The 21,544-nt window shown below is 31.7% G+C and overlaps 1 pseudogene; it reads right to left on the bottom strand.

Annotated features, from left to right (window-relative positions):
- Positions 1-3,507: 3,507 nt before the first annotated feature.
- On the bottom strand, positions 3,508-7,014 carry LOC109787958 (uncharacterized; annotated as a pseudogene).
- Positions 7,015-21,544: the final 14,530 nt, after the last annotated feature.

The following is a 21,544-nucleotide window of genomic DNA, read 5'->3' as shown; positions in this document are numbered from 1 at the left end:
CTAGGCCCGAGGTCGGTTGTGATCCGTTCAGATAGTGGGCCTTTGTTTTGGCCGATGTCTTATAGTGTTCATCCGACGTCATTTAGCGCTTTAGTGCTAAGCTTGAGCTCGGCTTCGTGATGCGGATAGTACAAAGGATAATAATTTTAACTTCACACGTAGCCAAAGAAATGATGAGACTTTATGTTCACGCGGATGGGACTTCACGTTCATGGACCTGTAATTTTTTACTACAATGAGCACTGAGGACTAGGATACAAGGACCATTGAGCACGGAGGATAGGAGGACAAATGTAGCAAAACGTCAGCCAGGGTGACATGTTACACTTCATGCATAAAACGTCAATCATAGTGACATTTTTCATTGATTCATGCATGTGCACAAAACGTCAACCATGGTGACTTTGTGTTGCCATGCAAAAGGCCCCTCTCTCCTACATGAATGTGTCCCTCTCTCCTATGTGTATGCATGAAAGCGTCATAACTTGACGTTTTCTAGAAATCATTGCCACAGTTGACGCTTTCTTGTCTCTCTCCTAATCCGACGTGGCCAAAACTATTTAATTTGGTAAATAATTTTTTATTAATTTATTTTAGTAATTTTTTATTTTATTTTATTATGGCAAAAAAACTGAAAGGCAAGGACAAGTCAATTGCCACTTAATAATAATATAAAATAACAAAATAATAGTAATAATAATAATACAATATATTATATATTATAATTTAATTTCACAAATAATTTAATTAAAAAAAATTTATCAAAACCTATAAAAATCAACTCCTCTTATTTTTAAAATACATATATGATCAATTTATTTATGAAAAAGCATGATGTTACATATAACCTAAGAGAAATTTTGGATTATTTATAAAATTAATATGTGAAATGCATTTTTAAAAGAGAGAAAAAAAAAGGATCTCCCTCTTCTAAAGTGAGGGAATTACACTTTAAAAAATAAAGGGAAATAATAACCATGGATTAAAAACATAAATCGTTGATATTATAATTGATTTTAGATTTTATCTTGCTAGAATTTGATTTTATTACAAATGTTAATCATTGATTTTATAATTAATAATTGTGAGTGCGCTTTATCCTCTAAAGTACATCCTCTCACTTTTGAATGATCAAATATAAAAGATAGACTCTATGATTGTGTGATTATGAGAGTGAAAGTTATATGCAATATCAAATTGAATATAATTAAATTAATATATATATATATATATATATATATATATATATATATATATAGATAGATAGATAGATAGATAGATAGACAGGGACAGATTTACTTTGAGGGTAGTGAGAGCACTTGCCCCCACTACCATTTTACCCATACATTTTTTATCAAAAAAATAATATATTTTTAAAAAAAATCTATATTCTAATAAAATAAATATATATTTAAATTATCATATGTATAAAATATAAATTTAGAAGAGATGTTCATTTATTTGATATTTGTCAAACTTTTGAAAGAAATTAATTATCATATGTGATAAAGAATATTGTTTAATAATGAATCAATTTTTAAAAAAATGTAATTATAATATATATATATATATATATATATATATATTAATGCTCACATACATAACATAATATATTAAAAATTTTAACTTTTGATAAAATAAATTTTACAACATGCATATTTACCTTTTATAATTTCTAATTATTGTATATGTTGATTAAAAAAATCAAAATAATAAAGATTGTAAGATTGTATACATTGATTAAAAAAATCAAAGTAGGAAAGATTGAAAGATTTATGTTCTATTTAGAATTTTATTATAAAATATGTTTTAAAATAAATTGTTATCTAAACTTTTATATTAGATATTTAAAACATGTTTATGTCATAAATAAATTAAACTTAATTTTTATACAATTTAACATATTTATTTTTATGTTTTTATTGATGTTAAATTATTATAAAGTAAGTCTTTAGGATTATAGTTTTAATCAAACATTTAAAAAATGTTTATAACAAATAAATAAGTCATATTTAAGACATATATTTTGAAAGAAAGTTATATTCAAACCTACTAACTTATAATATAACTTTGACTGACCTAATTTATTTTCATTCTTAATCATAATTGTAAATATAAAAGCTTGTTAAAAAATAATTATGATATATATTTATACTTTTAAAAGTTATATGTAAAATTTTTAATATTATAAATATATGAATAAGTATTGCCCCTACTATGTAAAGTTTATGGATTCGTCACTGTATATAAACACACGTATATATAACTTAAAATCTATGATATATTTTTAATAATTTTACATCTAATTTAAAAGGAAAAAAAACTAAAAATAACATCGGATCAAATAGGCTTGATACTTTTTAAGCCTAATTTTCTAGCTCTGTCTGACTAGATTGACCCATCGAATTGGGCCAAATTGGTTCAATCTTTTTTGGACCTTAAAATAAAGAACCCAATCTAATATTGTCTTAGCGAACCAACATGTCATCTGTCAAACCAAGTCAATTTTGATAGCCATGTCAATTAATGAATATTATATATTTAAACATATTGTTCAAATTCAATAACATAAATGAGAAAATATCAATGCACATATATATATAGAGAGAGAGATATTACTTAGAAAAACATAAAATTATTATCAATTATTTACTAAAAGATTAAAAAAATGTATTATTATCAATTATCTAAGGTCTAATCGTTCGGACAATACTCGAGTTCAATTCTTAGCAAAACAACAATATTTAACTAAATTTTGCTTATCTCTTGACCGAATCAAATTAGTCTAAGACGAGACCTTAGAACATTAATAAAAAAAAAACAAAATAAAAGTTTTAAGATTTTTTGACCAACTTAAATAATAAAAGATAATAATACAAAAAATAATTTTAAAAAAAAATATTTATCAAAATAAATAGTTTGTACCAACGTAGTACCGCATTAAAGAAAGCTTCTCCTCCTGAATGTTTTCTGTTAAGTTTATGCATTTTAACTATGTTATTTTGAATCAAACATCGTATTCCGGGGGAGATACTATCCAGTTTAGAAATGAGGAGAGTGTGGCCTTCCATTGTGCAGTCTAACAATGGAAGAAGGAAGTCAATACTTAAGGTGTTGTTTTGAAAATTAGTGTAAAGCTTGTTGTGGAATGGCCTCTGTCAAATGATGACATTGTTCCAATTGCACATCGGGAAAAGGCCTTTTCCAAGTTTACATGTTCTATTATTATTAGAGCATCTACAATGGGAGTTGCTTATAAGCAACTCCCAACCACTTTAAATGGGTCCTACTGTGTCACGTCACTCATAAGCAATTCATACTATATTTTTACAATTTTTGCTCCAATGGAAATTGCTTATAAGCACCCCTACTTTTTTACAACTCATACTACACTTTTTGACACCTCACACTAGACTTTATGATAAATTTTTATAAAATTAATTATTATGGATAATATATAAATATGAATAACAAACAAAAGAAATTACATAATAAAAAAATTACAATAATAAAAAGAAATTACATAATAAAAAGAATTACCAAAAATTACAACAAAATTAAATATAAAAATTAAATACGCACTAATTTTCGTTATTATGATGTCCAAAACGTTCCCAAATATGTTTCACCAAGTCGTGTTGTAGTTTTCGGTATTGCTGTCTATCACGAAGATGTGCCCTCCTTTGTAAGTATGTTGTAGTAAAAATAGGATGAGAACCAATAAATATATCGGTAGTCGAGAATTCGTTACCACATTATCATAATCAAAATTAATATTGTATGTGTGTCTCTCATCTTCAACTATCATGTTATGTAGTATGATGCATGCATACATGATATTCTTCAATGTATCAACACGCCAAGCACGTGCTGGTCCATGCACAATTGCAAATCAAGATTACAATACTCCAAATGCTTGCTCTACATCTTTTCTTGCTGATTCTTGTCGTTTGACAAATAATTTCCTCTTTTCTCCTTGTGGCATAGGGATGGTTTTCACAAATGTAGCCCACTCAAGATAAATACCATCAACAAGATAATAACCCATATTATATTGGGTTCTATTCACTATGTATTGTACAACAGGAGTGTTAGTCAAGTAGCCTCATATAACTTAAGAGGGGGGATGAATTAAGTTTTCCAAATTTTCCTCTTATAAAACTTTTCCGAATTACTTTTTTACAAATTCAATTCCTTAGATAAATTTACATGTAAAGAATGAATGATGATGCAAACTACTCAATCACAATAAATAACAAGTAATTAAAAGTATAGGGAAAAAAGAATTGCAAACTCAATTTTATACTGGTTCGGCCAATACTGCCTACGTCCAGTCCTTAAGTCTCCCACTTGAGATTTCCACTATTCTTGTAAACCTTACAAGACTTGAATCCTCCAACACCTCGGAACTCCCTTTCCTTGTGTTGAGATTCAAAAACCAACAAGGAGAAAAACCCTTTCTCCTTCACAGATCCAATGATCAATTTGGAATTACAGAATAACTCTCTTTTAAGAGTAGATATACACTTTTATGATCTTAATGAACTCTTTTAGAATAATACAAATGAATTTTGGCCAAGATGTTTTTGTATATGACTTTTTCATAATAGAGTTCATAAACTTCTTCTAAAAAATTATAGGTATTTATAGACAATTATTTCTTAGGTTGTGTCTTTTCATGAAGAGTTGTAACTCTTTATAAATTTTCAGAAAAGAAACTCTAGTAATCGATTACAAGACTTGGTAATCGATTACAACGGTTTATAAGTTCAAAATGTTTGAAACGTTATATCATTTAAATTCAAATTTTTGAAGTTTCATCTTCTGGTAATCGATTACAAGGTTTGGTAATCGATTACAAAAACACATTTTGTATTCAGAATATGAACTTTGAAGTTTCCTTGTTCTGGTAATGGATAACAAGGTCTGGTAATGGATAACCAGAACATATTTTTGCATTGTTTCAAAAACTTTTATGTAGAAAAATTCATATCAATAATTTCTTTCATAAATCTCTTTTAAGAAATGATTTGAACTATTCTTTAAAGCTTTTGTTAAGTCTTTCAAAAACATTTTTACTTCCTTTCAAAAATTTAAAACTTGCTTAAATTTAAAGAGATTAATTTGAGGTTTTTGAAAACTTATTCTTAAGGCCAAGCATACTTGCAATTCTAAAAGATTCTTTTACATTCTTAGCTAAGTTGACAAGACTTATCTATGTAACACTTGAGATCTTGTTCTTGCATCAACTTGTTTTAGCTCAACCTTGATTCTTCTTCAATGCTTTATAATCACTTTGGCATCATCAAAACATTTGTGCATATTTTCTTTCACAAGGAGCTTGTCTTGACAAAATGTCATTAAACATATTCGAAGCATTCAACACATTAATGTCATTATTTGAACCTGTGGTGCCAAAAAAAGCATGCCAAATCCACAAGTCTTGTGAAGCTACAACTTCAAGCATAATTGTGGGTTTGTCATGATCATCTCGACAAATTGTCCTTTCCAAGCAACTGGATGATTTTTCCATTCCCAATGCATACAATCAATAGACCTGAACATACCTGGAAAGCCACGTGCATTCCCCATTTGAAGTAGTCGTTCAACATCTTCATTGCTAAGCCTCCTAAGGTATTCATCTTTGAATATGTTGCACACACTGGATACAAATCTCTCTAAGCATTCCACAGTAGTGCTTTCACCATTTGGAGTAGTTGTTCAACATCTTCATTGTTAAGCCTCCTAAGGTATTCAGCTTTGAATATGTTGCACACACTGGATACAAATCTCTCTAAGCATTCCATAGCAGTGCTTTCACCAATTCGAATGTAATCATCTGTACTATCAGCACTTGATCCATATGCTAATATACGAATTGCAGCTGTGCATTTTTGTAATGGTGAAAGACCCTTCTTTCGAGTTGCATCAACCCTCATCTTGAAATAATCATCATAATGACCAAGGGTTTCTATAATTCTAAGGAACAAGTGCCTTTGCATTCAAAATCTTTGTCGAAATTGAGCATCTTTGTAAACTGAATTCTCAGAGAAGTAATCCTTGAACAATCGATTATGCCCTTCATCACGACGTCGATCAATCATCAATATTTTTTTCCTTCGACGAGTAGTGTTGTCAGATTGTTGTTGCAACTCAAGTACTATTCTCATTAAATGTTCGTCGGTGTTTTCTTCAAGTTCCTCATTTATAACTTGCTCAAACAAAGCATTAAAGTCTCTGTTGGAATCCATTTTGTGGAAAACTAAAGTGTAAACTTTAGAGAAAATAGGAAGCAACAAATAGATTTTGAGACAAATAACTGAAGTAGGTTTTGAGAATGAGATGCAAGAAATGTGTATAAATTATATAGTGTCATAAAAAATGGCTAGTTTCATAACGACTAATTTATAACGGCTAGTAACATAACGGCTAATTTCATAACGGCTTGAACATAAAAATAACTTTGAAAATTATATTGATTGGGATCCATTGCTAGAACATAAAAAAATTACTGATGAATAAAAATAAAATACGAGAATTTTTTTTATGTGAACAGTAAACGTGAATAGTAAATTTTTTTTGAAATGAATAGTAAACATGAATAGTGAAGTGCAAATGAACTGAGCAGTGAACATCAATTTATAAACATAGCTCCAACGTCTCTCCCAACGTCTCTCAACAGCTACACCAACGTCTCTAATTTTTTTCCTTCGTTCAAGTTTCACCTTTCCTTTCTCATTTTCCTTTTCTCACTTTCCCTTCCCTTCACAATGTCTCTTTCCCTTCCCTGGAGGTGCTCTCATTATCACCCTTCAATCTCTCATTCTCTCTCAATGTTTCACCATCTCACTGCCTGGCCCGAAGAAGTTGCGCGGCAAGGTCACCGCTAGAGCGTGCGTGGGCAGTTGAAGTTCGACGCTCATCAGTTGCGTGCGTGGCTGACAATCTGACCTCTGCCCGATTGCGCGCGATTGAGGATCTGACCTCCAACCGAAGATGCGTGGCTCATAGCCACTGATGGCCCCAGAGAGGCGCACGCCGCAGAAAGCTAGAGATGTGCGCGAAAATCTGGTCGTGCGAGCGGCTGGTTGAGAAGATCGAACATAGGCTAGAGATCTGGCCGTGCGATCACGGTTGACAAGATCAGCTGGAGAGCCGCGCGAGTGATGAACGTGAGAACCCCTTTTGCGCGTGACCCGCCTTCTTGAACCACCACGCAAGCGTCATTCGAGCTGACGACTTTAGTAACCACGTCGCACCGGACGTGCAATCGTGGCTGACAAAATGGCCACCAGACCAAAAAATCTCCGGCATGCCTGAGGAGACGCATCGTAGGAAGACGACGGAGGACCGGGGGCTATTGTTTTATCAGTTTTTTTGGTTTCCAAAATTTGTATCCATGTTCTACCTTGGATCAAATCAACCAATCACACATCTCCATTTCAATTTTTAGATTGCTAAGCATCGTTCCTTCTCCAAGCAATAGAGCTAAAAAATTAGGAACTTATCTTGTCACGTAGAATGACTCTGTAACACCCCAGTTTTCATACCTTTTATGGAGGGTGATTTAGTAATTTTCACAAGATTTATTTAGGTGATTTAGTAGCCCAGAACGAGCCGTTCCCAAATTGGAATGGGTCATTCCAAACTACTAAAAAGACCTAATTTTGGTAGCCTAGAACGGGCCATTCCAAACTACCAAAATGGTCTATAACCCTAGTTGGGAACGGGTCGTTCCAAATATGGACATTGTGAGTTAAAAATCATCTCCAGAACAGGCCATTCTGGTTTGAGAACGGGCCATTCTGTTTTGAGAACGGGCCATTCCAGATGTGAATTTTCCACCTGATGAAAGGATCCGGAACGGGTCATTCCAGATTTGAAACGGGCCGTTCTGGCCACTCTTGAAATCTATAAATAGAGCACTCTGGCACTATTTCTAGATACACTCTCTGGAGAGGATCTAACCTCCAACCAAAGATCTGACCTCCAACTAAAGAATCGCGGCTCACAACCATCGATGGCCCCAGAGAGGCGCACGCCGCAGACAGCCGGAGATGCGCGTGAAAATCTAGTCGTGCGAGCGGCTGGTTGAGAAGATCGAACCTAGGCTAGAGATCTGGTCGTGCAATCGTGATTGACAAGATCCACTAGAGAACCGCGCGAGTGACGAACGTGAGAACCCTTTTTGCGTGTGACCCGCCTTCTTGAACCACCACGCAAGCATCGTGCAAGCCAGCGACTTCAACAACCACGCCGCACCGGACGTGCGATCGTGGCTGACAACATGGCCACCGAACCAAAAAATCTCCGGTGTGCCTGAAGAGAGCCATCGGAGGAAGACGACGGAGGACCAGGTGCTGTTGTTTTATCAGTGTTTTTGGTTTCCAAAATCTCTGTCCACGTTCCACCTTGGATCAAATCAACCAATCACACATCTCCATTTCAATTTTCAGATTGCTAAGCATCGTTCCTTCTCCAAGCAATAGAGCTAAAAAATTAGGAACTTGTCTTGCCACGTAGAATGACTCTGTAACACCCTAGTTTTCATACTTTTTATGGAGGGTAATTTAGTAATTTTCATAAGATTTATTGAGGTGATTTAGTAGCCCAGAACAGGCCGTTCTCAAATTGAAACGGGTCGTTCCAAACTACTAAAAAGACCTAATTTTGGTAGCCCAGAACGGGTCATTTCCAAATTGGAACCGGTCGTTCCAAACCACCAAAATGGCCTATAACCCTAGTTGGGAACGGGTCGTTCCAAATATGGATGTTATGAGTTAAAACTCATCTCCAGAACGGGCCATTCTGGTTTGAGAACGGGCCATTCCAGATGTGAATTTTCCACATGATGAAAGGATCCAGAACGGGTCATTCCGGATCTGAAACGGGTCGTTCTGGCCACTCCTGAAATCTATAAATAGAGCACTTTGGCACTATTTCTAGATACACTCTCTAGAGACCAAGGAGAACCAAGAGAAGGAGATCAACCAGATTCTTCTCTAGCTTCGTCTTCTGCTTATCCAGGTAAGGGGGAGTGAGAAACCTCACTCGGGGTGTGAGAATAATTGTTGGGTAGCTAGATTGGCCCCAATCCCTTGCCTGATGCATGCTTCTAAGAACAGGAAAAATATGAACGTTTTCTGTTTTGCCATCTAATTGTTCTGTTGGATTTCTTGTTGGATGTGATGTGTAGATATGTGATTGATTTTGAGAATGAATATGTTTTGATATGAATTAGAGTGCTCTATGGGTTCCTACAGGAAACCCTGTGAGAAACAGGAAAAATATGAATGTTTTCTGTTTTGCTTTCTAATTGCTCTGTTATGCTCCTTGTTGAATGAGATGTATGAATATGTGATTAATTTTGAAAACAAATAAGTTTTGATATGAATTATAGTGCTCTGTGGGTTCTTGTGAAAAATCCTATGAAGTAAAATTAGGAATATGATCTATGGATGATTTGAAGCATTATATGTAAAGTTGATGATGGCTTCATGTTTTGGATAAGTTCTTGGTATGATTTATGTACTATTTGATGTATATGATTACAAGAAATTTCTTGTATGAGACTATGTGAATATGATGTGAGAATGTGAAAGCCGAACATATGATCTATGATATGATATTGTGAAATAATGTGACATGAGATATGATGAGATGTGAAATGTGAAATGTTGAATCAATGAAATCGTGAATGTGTGACATGCATCATTTGCATTTATGAGCTAACCAGGTGTACCATGGGTCACCACGTGATGTAACCAGCTAATCAGGTGTACCTTTTGGTCACCAAGTGATGTAACAAGCTAACAAGGTGTACCTTAGGGTCATTTGTGATGTAACAAGCTAACAAGGTGTACCTTAGGGTCACTAGTGATGTAACAAACTAACAAGGTTTACCTTAGGGTCAATGGTAATGTAACAAGCTAACAAGGTGTACCTTGGGTCACTAGTGATGAAATGATGAGAAATGTGATTATTAGACACGTGACTAGTGCCACATACATTTATGAGTCGAGTCCATGAGATCATTGCATGATGAATGACTGTGCATGTGTTACTGTTGTATGTATAATTGGAATTTGTACTTAAATAATGTAGCTATGACTGTGCTTGTATGATTTGTGTGTGTGTTGCCTAATCGTTATTTCTACACTTGGAACCGAGTGAGATGTTTCTCACTCCCTTGTTGTCCTTTGTATGTGTTTAAAATTGTGTTGTAGGTGATCATCAGCATGAGGATGTTGGTGATGAGGCTTAGGCTTTAGTTGGGCATGCTCTAATAGGATATGTGACATCGGGGCATAACTAGGCATAGTTAGGATTTCATTATTATATTTTGGAAGAACTCTTGTTTTATTTTTTTTCCGCATTTGATCATGTTTTAAAGTTGATGAATGTGAATTCTCTACTCTCATGTTATTGGAATTGTTGTTTTAATTCTAAAGATTTTTAACTCAATAAGACGTTCTTTTTATCATTATTATATATGTATGTTGGGGTAGAGGGTATCACAGACTCCAATGGGAATTTCTTGCAAGCACTGTTGCTTATTTTTAAGATACACAACAAGCACTCCCCACTAGAGGTGCTCTTAATTAATTGCTTCAGGTCATGTTTGGTGGTCAGAGTATTATTTATGAACCATTGAATATTAGTTATTAGACCTGTAAAACAGGGAATATAGAGGTATAAACATTTTCTTTCAATGTATTATTATTATTATTATTATTATTATTATTATTATTATTATTATTATTATTATTATTATTGTTGTTGTTGTTGTTGTTGTTGTTGTTGTTGTTGTTGTTGTTGTTGTTATTTTAAAGCGTTAATTTAAGGAAACATATTACTCTGAATTTCCATAAATTAATGAATATTTTAAATTTGTTTCTTTAAATTAAATTTGTTATTTAATACTTTAAAATTAAAATTTTAAAACAAATATACTTCAAACATGAATAACATTATTTGTGTTTATTAAATTAACATTTATTAATTTAAGTATAAAAAAATAATTAATTCTACAATAATAACTTAAATTTAAAAATAAAAAAATACGTAATTTTAAACATATTTTATTTAGACATTTTTATTCAAACACATATTAAACTAATATTAATAAATCACAATAAATATACTAATTGAATGCATTTAATATAATATTTTAATAATATGAATTAATTTTAATAAAATCAACTTTCCAAAATCAACCATAATATATTAAATACTAAAAAAATAAATAAAATTATGAATATTATCTTAAATCTACACATATAAAAAATTAATATTTAAATTTATCAACTTAAATTTTAATAATACAAAAAATGTGATTTTTAAAATTAAATATCAAATTAAACTATAACTTTTCTATATAAAAAATATGTGCAATAGTATCGTTATGCAATAGGGGTCCTAACTAAATTAGCAACACGCATCGCATCAATCATATACTCCACATCAAAAATTAATCTACAACTTAAACATTGTGAGAGCTAAAAAAAATTATGAACAAAAAATGTCTCTGTCTTTCTCTCTATACGTTTTCTATTCAACTAACCCATGATCAAATTTGAAAAGAAACTATCTCGGGGAAGGCGTTAATGTTTTTCCATGAGCTTTTTTGTTCAACTGATATATGATAGGACGTGAGGAGATATTTTCTGTTCAAATATTCTGTGTTTAGAAAATATCACCCTTAGAGATGTTTTCTTTAACTCGATGTCACATTAACATAAACTATTTATTTTGATAAATATTTTTTAAAAAAATAATATTTTTAATATTATTATTATTTGATTTTAAATTGGTAAAAAAGCCAAATATTAAACCTTATCATTTATGTTAATTTTATTCAAACTTTATCATTTTACTTTTCTTCATTCCACTATTGACTTCAAAAACAACTACGAATTTATTGTTACCTATTATGCGGGGAAAAGGAGTTGTCATTGAAGTTCCATAAATGCTTACGTATAATATTTTAATTCATCTCAACTTTCATAAAAAATATCTAATTTGATTGATACGAATACAGATAATATTCAATTCATTAAATTGAATACAAAAATAACGATAATTATATATATATATATATATATGCCGTGTATCAATATTCATATTCGTTTAAAATTTATAAATATTTAATTTATTTTTTATAAATTTATTTAAAATTTATGTAATTTTTTAATCTATTTTTAATTTATTTTAAATAAAATTTAATAAATATAATGTTTTAATTATTATTTTATATTAAAATTCTTATTTTTTTATAGTTTTTATAAAATAATATTTAATTAATTTTTTAATACATAAACATACGAATATATCAGACAAATATCCCACCTTATTGTCATCCACACCTGTTGGTCGAAAACCGTGCACGTGAAGGTTAACGCGACGTGAATGCCATAACTTCATTAATTAAGTTAGGTGGGTAAATTAGAGGATGCTCTACTTTACCTTTTAACAAGTTTGCTTCTGCCGCCATTGAAATAGCAATTATAGTACAAATAAAATTTGAATGCAAAATGGACCACTACGCAAAGCGAAATGAGGAAAACTAGGTAGTAGTATTTATGGGTAGAAAAAAGAGAAATGTGTTTTTAATAATGGACTGTATAAGGAATAAATTGGATGCGTGACAATCATCAAACAATTTTTAAATTTTATGAAAATTCATAAATTTATTTATTTATTAAAAAATCATTTAATGGTTAAATTGTTAAAATTTAACACAAAAAATAAAAATAAAAATCATTTATTTATTTGTTTGATTTTAGGAAAGAGAGAGTAAAACGAATGAAAGTAAACAGGAAATAAAAATAAATGAGATGATTTTTTGGATTATTTATGTTACTCTTTTCTTTTGTTTGGTTCCTAAAAAATTTGTATATGTACAATGACATAAATGTCCTTATGTTCTAAATGAGAAAAATATATACATGTAACATAAATACAAATAAATGATAATTTTGTATTTTACTTACTATCGTGTGTTTCCGTCTGCAAGTGGAGGAGTTGTTTTTCAAATGGGATCAAATTTGTTAGTTTCCTTCCTTTCATAAATGTTCTCTTTTCTTTTTCTCTAAAATTCTCGACAACTCTATCCTCATCATTTATGTTAGTACCTTTCATGCTCAACTAAAGAATAAAAGGGTTAAAAATTAAGTTTTAAATTCATTAATATGGGTCGGAATGACCCAACTCAACTGTATAATATATAACTAATTTAAAATTATATTTGAGTTCAATATAACTTTTTTTTATGTTTGAATTCAATTCGATTGATATTTGTTACAATTTATAACATCTTATTTTTTAATATAAATAGTAATTTTAGATTAATTAAGTTATATTATATAAAGAAATGATTTATTTTAAATTAAATAAAATAGGTAGAGTTATAAGTAGAGGGTATTGGGTTAGACTTCAAGCCCAATCTAAATGTCTACTAAGAATAAAATAAAGGGGATTAAGTTTCTTACGCATCTTTTAAAAACCTAAGAGCACTTATAGGGAGAAACCTAGAGAAAACCATTAGAAAGAGTGCAAAATATTATATAAAGAGATGTTTTATTTTAAATTAAATAAAATAGAAGGAGTTGTAAGTGGATAGAGTATTGGGTTGGATTCCGAACCCTACCTAAAGGCCTACAAAGAATATAAAATAAGGGGACTAGGTTTCTTATGCATCTTCTGAAAATCTATGAACACTTGTGAAGGGAAACCTAGAGGAAACCACTAGAGAGAGTACAAAATAACATTCAGAGCTATAGGAAGTGCATAAGATCATGAGACCATCACTTCAAGTATGAGAGGGAGTGAGATTATCACATCCATGGGCATATATATAAGGGTTAAAGGTAGAGAGACAATCCTTAAGCCTCTTAGGTTGATATGTTAAATAGTGTAAATGTGTATAAATGTAATTAGTAATTGATCCACGTTATACTTAGTAAATTCTTGTGCCAATTTTTTGTTGTATTGATATAGTGATAATGAATATTGATGTGTTTATGGGTTAGGGTTACTATGTGCATGAATTTGGGATTTTTACTTGGTTGGATATTTTGTATACGATCCAATGTTGTAAAGTTGTTAGATATGGGTGATGAACAATTGTTTGACCAATTAGATTGTAAATTGAAGCAAATAGATGTGTATGATGAGTTTGAGGAAGATAAATCTTGAAGTTCACAGTTCTACAGACTATAGAATCTATGGTTGCGCTAAGCATGAATGGGGTCACACCGAGTATGGTAATCCCAGAAAGGCCCCTAACATCCTTACATTGGGCAAAAGGTTCTTTGATTGATGTCGTTCGATGTCATATTTTGAGGGAAAAGGGTGTTGACCATGTCCCTAATCACACTAAGTGAGCTGATTGTAGAAGGGTTCCTAACTTGTCAACATCGAGCGAGAGAATAACCATGTCAAGCATAGGGTAGGCAGAGTGTGACACCCTCTACTCTATATACTAGTATCAACATTTAAACAGTAATAGTTCAAATAAATCTTAAACAATCCTCATATGATTGAAACTAATTCCACATAAATCTTAACATGATGTTAAAGAAATTCAAGGGGTCCTCAAAAACATAACATGAATCCAAATACAATAGACATAAATCATAACGTAAAGAAAATAAAAAATAAATGTACTAATCTAAGCCCTCAGTGTCACATTATAGCAAAGCACAACATAACATCCTACAAGGCTTATGTGGAGAAAAAAAATAAAAGGAATACTAGAAGGGAGTTGAATAGTGTTACTAAAAAACTCTCATTTTTTGCTATATAGTGAAGTAGTAATAGTGATAGATATGAAAGAGCAAACAAAGAAAAGAATGAACTCAGGGATTTATACTAATTTGTCTCAACCACTGAGACTACATCCAATTCTTGATTCAACCAAATCAAGTTCCACTATCTTGTGAAAGATACAATAATTCTTTACCAAGCCACTTCTAACTCAACCTTAAGTATTCTTTGAATTATCTCTTCGAGCAATTTACCCAAGTATTTTTTTTTCACATAAAGCCTCTCCAAGCTTCAACACTGAATATGCTTTTACAGTTAAGCCTTTCTAAGCTCAAATAACAAGTATTCTTTTTACAATCAAGCTTCTTCATCCTTAAACCCAATAACCTAGAGTTACTAAGGCTTACAACGTTGTTTCATCTTTCTATCAAGATGAGACAACAAATTTACATACAAAGACTTTATAAAAAATGTAGATTTTGTAGTTGTTGATCCTTTTCTTTCTAAGCTTCAAACTTCCTTATATATGGCTTCAATGAAGATAACCGTTGAAAATCCTTAAGCTTCTCTCTCATGGCTTGCTTTGTTTGTCTTCATTATTTACTTCTTAAAGAGAGAAGTGTTTCTTGATGTAATAAATGCTTACATTAAAGGCCTTTATCAAGTTGTCACTTTTTATCTAATTAAGGAAGTTCTTTATCACCTTTTAGAACTGAGTTGGTAAAACCATGCATGTGTTAGGACATTGCAATGGTGAAACAGGCTTTGGCTGCAACTTTTTCATGTTGGAAAATATTTGTTTGTCCTTTTCTGATACAAAACATGTCTTTCTTTTCCTTTTATAGAGAGGGTTGGTACCAAGTATTTTTAAATTCAATTTGTTAAGGAATTGTTCAGATATAGTCAGTATCTAGTTTAAAGATCATAAATAATAAATATTTAAGGCATATCTTTTTTAATGACTAAGTGTTCATCTTATTCTATAGCAAAATCATCTTAATGAGGTCATCATCTTATACAACATTTTACGAATGATTTAGATCTTAGTGAATGATTTTTTTTAGTCATTTGGAAAACATTATACTATTGATCAAAAACTTCTATGATTGTTATAAGAAAAACTTAAGACTTGTCGGAACCCGAAAAATTCTGATCTTGCCCATAGATGGTTTGGACATCTATTTTAAAAATCTCATCGGTTGTTCAATGCTTGAAAACTAGACTAATTCTTAATCAATGGTTTTAGAAAAGGAGTTTGAAGAAGTCGCCATCGATGATTTACTCAAAACATCAAAAAAAAGAAAAAAAATTAAAATTACCAAAATGGCTCTCATAGCCAGAATTGGTTTCAGGGGTCGATTACATGTAGGGAAGGTGTTAAGCACCCTACAACATCCTATATTGGTACCCAATGATAAAATTAGCGAGATAGAGAGTAAAAGTTCACATATTTGGTCCCCCTTTATTAATGATTATTTACATGCTTAATCTTAAAATTACACAATTGAACCTGATGAATCATGCCTAGGAGGGCAAGAGGTGACACCTTGAAGGATCCAAGAGGAATGGGCTAGACATGAAGATTTGGGCCAGACAGAGCCCAATGAGCCTGGTGGGCTTGAAAGGCCCAAGTTGATCCTCACATGGGCCCCACCTTGAGATATCCACTTTATTCTATGTTGTATATATTATATTAGTATAGATTTCATATGTTTTGGTCTTATATTTTGGACCACATATATTAGCATTTTTGGGTCATAGGCTTATTGGGCCTATTTTTGGGCTTCATGGGCCTTTGGGCTTTTGGTACCTAATATTAGGCTCATTTTGTTTCTTTTATTATTTCCTAATATTTATGATAGGTTGGCCATTGTATTTAGGCCCTTAGAATAGGAATATTGAAGGAATACTAAAATAGGCCAAGAAGCTAAAATCTAGGTTTCATTTAGTAGTCATTTGAGATGCATTTGGATCACATGTTTCTTGCCAAGCATGACTGAACATGTGCACCTCCAAATACACTTTAAATATCTCTTAAATGACATTTAGATGCATGGCAGCCCTAATTTCACTGAATTGCACATGGTGGCCATGGATTTGAATTCAAATTTTCATTTGAAATTTGAATTCTTGGCGCCAAATGTGATTTGTGAAGTTGGTGCCACCTAGCTTGCTTACGATTCTATAAATACATGTTCCTTCATTCTTTGTAAACACTTTTGAACACTTTGAGAAATCTAAATTCTATCTTCAGCCATTTCTCTCTCAAAAGTCCCTTGGAACCTTGCTTAGCCTTAGGAATTCCTAGAACTTCTAGGTGGATCCGTGAGCAATCCTTTGCTCTCCTAGGCTAGAGTGCTTCCTTCCTTGGTTTGGATCCTTCCAAATTCGAATCCATCTTCATTTCTCCTCCAGAATTGCAATCAAGGACGAAGATCTTGTGAGGATCAAGGCTAGGTAGAATCATCCATTCATCTTTCCTACCTAGTTCCATCATTTTTGGTATCTAGAGCATGGTTGAAGTCCTTGAGGTTAGGTGTTTCGTTTCACCGATTGAATTCTGGAAAATTGTGTTCTTAATTTCCATTTGAAGTTTCCTTGATTGGATCTAAATTTTGGAAAAAATTTTGATAGATCCAAATAGTGTGATTGCACTTTTGTTTCAATCCGCAATCATAGTAGTGTCTAGGAATCAACTTGTGCTAATTTTTGGATTGTTTAAGTCTTCTTCTATTTTTCTTTAGTTGATTTGGTCATTTGAGTATAATTTCATGTGTTTTTGAATTTTTGAATCTTTGAAGTTGTCTAAAGTCATGTGTAGTCCTTAATTGTCAAGAAAATTCAAGATATGCTTAGTTGATCTTATGTTGAAATTGTTTGTGTGAATTTCTAAGTTTGGCCGAGACTTGTCATTGTGTGGTGTTGTGGTGCTTTTCTTTTTACATTCTTGAGTTCATATCCATTATTAGATCATTGATGGATTCTTAGAGTTAGGTTTCCATTATGTCTTTGTAATTTTTCAATTTCAAATTTGTTTCTAAAAAAAATTCTTATAAAAATTTCAAGTGCAATTCAAATTTGATTCAATTTGTGGTTCAAGTGATAGTGCATGACCTATAAACTTTAGTTCTGGAAAATTTGACTCAAAAACAGGGAAAAAACAGAGTTGAAAGTGCCAAAAAAGTTTGAATTGAATTGAAAATAAAAAGAGTCAAAATAGGTTACACAAAAGAAGGCATGTACTAGATCTTTGATCTTGACAAATTGTTTCAAATCTGGATCAATTACTTGTAATTAGTAGTTGGAAATTTTTTTTCTGGAAAAAGGCAGAATACTTGTCATTTGATTAAAAAAAAAAAAGCAAAAAAAATTAAGATTAAAAAATAAAGAAATCAAAGGACAATTAGTAAAAGCCGAGAAGGATAAAGGAATCCTACACATCTAGGCCACTACTTGCATCCGATTTAAATTTGTTTGATTCATTGTGTGTCTTCTTCAAATTATTTTGGTTTTCTTAATCTACTCTAGAGCCTTTCTAAGACTTTTCTATTTGTGTGCTAGCCATTTCTTTGAGAGTCTTAATTTCTAGCTTTGGTGTCTTTATTGGCTATCTTTGAGTTTTGTCACAATTTATCTACTCCTTTTGGTATAAGCTTGCTAATTTCATTTTGTTTTTGTCAAGTTTTCAATTCATAAAATCCAGTGTTGGAAGTGGTATCAAACTCTTGCAAGGAGATCAAACATTGACTCACAAAAACTAGAAGGAAAGGATTGCTAACACTAAACAAAGGAACTTGAAAAGAAATTTGACCAAAATTGTCCTAGCCTTCTAAAATTTCCCTTCACAAGAGTGATCATACCTTCCATCAATGTGAGCAGCCTATTTTCTGTGATTAGTTTGTTCAATTGTGCAGGTCAAGAAAAATCAAAAATAAATCTAGATTAGAGATGGATTTAGAGACCAATTCTGGTTGCTGGAAAATGTTAAAAAAGAATGGCACAATCCAAGAGGGGGGTGAATTGGATTCTATGACCCTTTAAAAAATTTCAGAGTATTTAGGATCTTTATTTCACTTAAACTTTTCTAAGACTGAATTTTCAATGAAGTTTATTCAAAGACTTGCTTATAGAAAAATGAATGCTATATGCTTTCTTGATTACAAAATAATGAGGTTCAAATGTAATGCTCTAATTCAGATTAAACCATCAATATTCACACACACATGTTAATCAAGAATTATCTTCTTTAATGTTCAACCAACATATTACTCAAAGTAAAAGATAAAGGTAGAAGAAGATTGCACAAGTCTTTTATACTGGTTCAGCCACTCCACATGTGACCTACATCCAGTCCTCAATCAGCACCTGATCAAGATTTGTTTCACTATCTCAATGAAGAAGGTTTACAAGCATACCACACATGCATATACTTCAACACTAAAGATAACCACTTTCTTGACCCCAAGAAAGCACCCCTTGTAGAAACCCACTACAAGAAACCTTACCACTTGAGAAACCCTTCTCAAGATTTTACAAGCATTCACACAGAATCAAGGAAAGAATTCACCTGGAACTCAGAAGCAAATCTTAATCTTCCCCTTTCAAGAATGTGATGATGATGATGATCCTCTTTCAAAGTTTTTCACAAACGTTTTTCTTCTTGGATTCACAAAGAAAACTCTCCAAGATTGTCACAAAGACTCCACAAAAACGCTTTTCTAAATTTGATTATCAATTCTAACTCATGTCTGAAGTTTCTAAAAGTTCAAACTATTTATAAAAGTTTTAGACCCAGATAATCGATTATTTTGTTCTTCAGGTTTTCTGGAAACCATCCAAGAATAATATAATCGATTATTTTGCTGGATAATCAATTATTCCAGAGAGTTATTTCTGGGATAATCGATTATTTGGAAAATAATCGATTATTGCAGCAAGGCATCCCATTCTGCCTGTTACTGGAATAATCGATTATATTTAACGATAATCGATTATTTTGAGTTAGTTTTCAAAACTTCGTTTTAAGTCTCAAAATAACTTTCTAATCTTCTTAACTCATCATCATACTCTCTACTTAGCTTAGATATAGATTTTGCTCATGCACAAAGCACACACAACACATAAAACCATTCAAAACAATTTATACACTAATTCCTATTACATAGCATTTTCTTTGACATTTTCTTTGACATTTTCTTTGACTTTGTTTTTGTGCTTCTAAGTTGTTGTTATTTGTTGTTGCCCTTGACACACATTTTGTGATCATCAAAACTTCTTTAAGCTTCAAACTCCTTTAAGCTCAACAGAAAATCTATCAACAAAATCCGTCTCTAATTCTGTCACTAATTCGGTCACCAAATTTTTTTTAGGCTAGTTTGCAATTTCTTGCAATTTTCTTTGTTTTAATTCATTTGTAATAGCTTGGAGGTAGTATTAAGAAGCTGGTCAGGTATATCTAAACCCTTATAGCTCAATCACGTGTAGATCTAGTGGAAGTGGCTTGAAATTTTCATATGATTTCAAGCTTCCACTTAGGGAAACTGACTAGCTTGTGAATCCTTGTTCTATGCTATTGTTTAATTTCTTTGCTTGCTGTATTTTTGTAATTTCGACTAGCTTGTGTAGTTTATATCTTTCTCACGTTTAGATAGAATTCAAGAAATTTTTTGAAGAAAAAGCCATATGCATCAAAGTTTTTGTGAACGGATTTGTGGAATTGAAGCTAACATAAGGGGTTTTAGTAATTTCCACTTGAAAAGACTTGGTTATTAAGTGGCTCTTATTAGCTCACCTCCCTTGATAGTGCAACTTGTATACTTAGACCTTCAAGTGTTTAGTTTTGTTCCTTGAAAACAAAAATTCATTTTCTTTTTGCATTGCATTTTAAAACTTCTTGAAATTCAACTAGTTTGCTTAACATTTTCTCTTGTTTTTAAGCTTTTAAATTCAATGTTTTAATTGTCAAGTTTTCTGTATGTTTGCTATTTGACGTTTTGGGAAAACAGTCTCTAAGTTTCAATGGCTTAGTGTTGTTTAGAACCATGTTTAACTAGAAATCTTTAGCCAATTTTTCTTTAGGAATTTTTTAAAATTTCTTTTTAAAAAATCTTTTTGTTTAATCATGAGAAAACATTCCTTAAGTATTAGTGAATCAAGCTCTTCAAAATATTTTTCACAGCCTACTTAAGAGCTTAAGCCACTAAAACTTTGGACAAAGCAAGAAGTGTTAACAAGAGAAAAAGAAAAACTTGAAAGAGAAGCACGACTTGCAATTTTGGAAGAAGAAATTTGCATTATTAAACGAAAGGAAGAAAAACTTTTGGAAAAAATAAAATTGAGAAAAGAAAAGGAAAAAGAAAGAAAAAAAAGCATTTTTCTTAGGGAAGAGTAAGGAGGAAAATATCTCCTCTAAAGGACTTATGAATGAAGAGAGTTGTTCTATCACTAAAACCCATTTGCAAAGTACTCTCTTCCTACATAAAGACCTTAACTCTTGCCCTTATGCTACCACTAGTCATGAAGTAGAGATTCTAGAACAAAATATTTTAAAAGAAAAAGAATCCCAACTTCAAGATGTAGTGAAGAAGGAGTGTACTATAATTAGTTCTACTTCTTGTGCTACTTCCTTGGAGGTTCCCAAGGAAGTTAGCCTTCCTCTCTTTAGGACTCCTTTCACCTTAGTTGTTCTAATAAAGCACCCAAATTTTGGATTATATTGTTTGATAGATAATGTCTTATATTCTACATTTGATCTTAAAGGAAGTTCACATTCACTTGA

The sequence above is a fragment of the Cajanus cajan genome, chromosome 5 (assembly GCF_000230855.2).
Source record: "Cajanus cajan strain Asha chromosome 5, NIPB_CcT2T_4, whole genome shotgun sequence".
Taxonomy (NCBI): Eukaryota; Viridiplantae; Streptophyta; class Magnoliopsida; order Fabales; family Fabaceae; genus Cajanus; species Cajanus cajan.
This window is presented reverse-complemented; position numbering and strand designations above follow the sequence as displayed.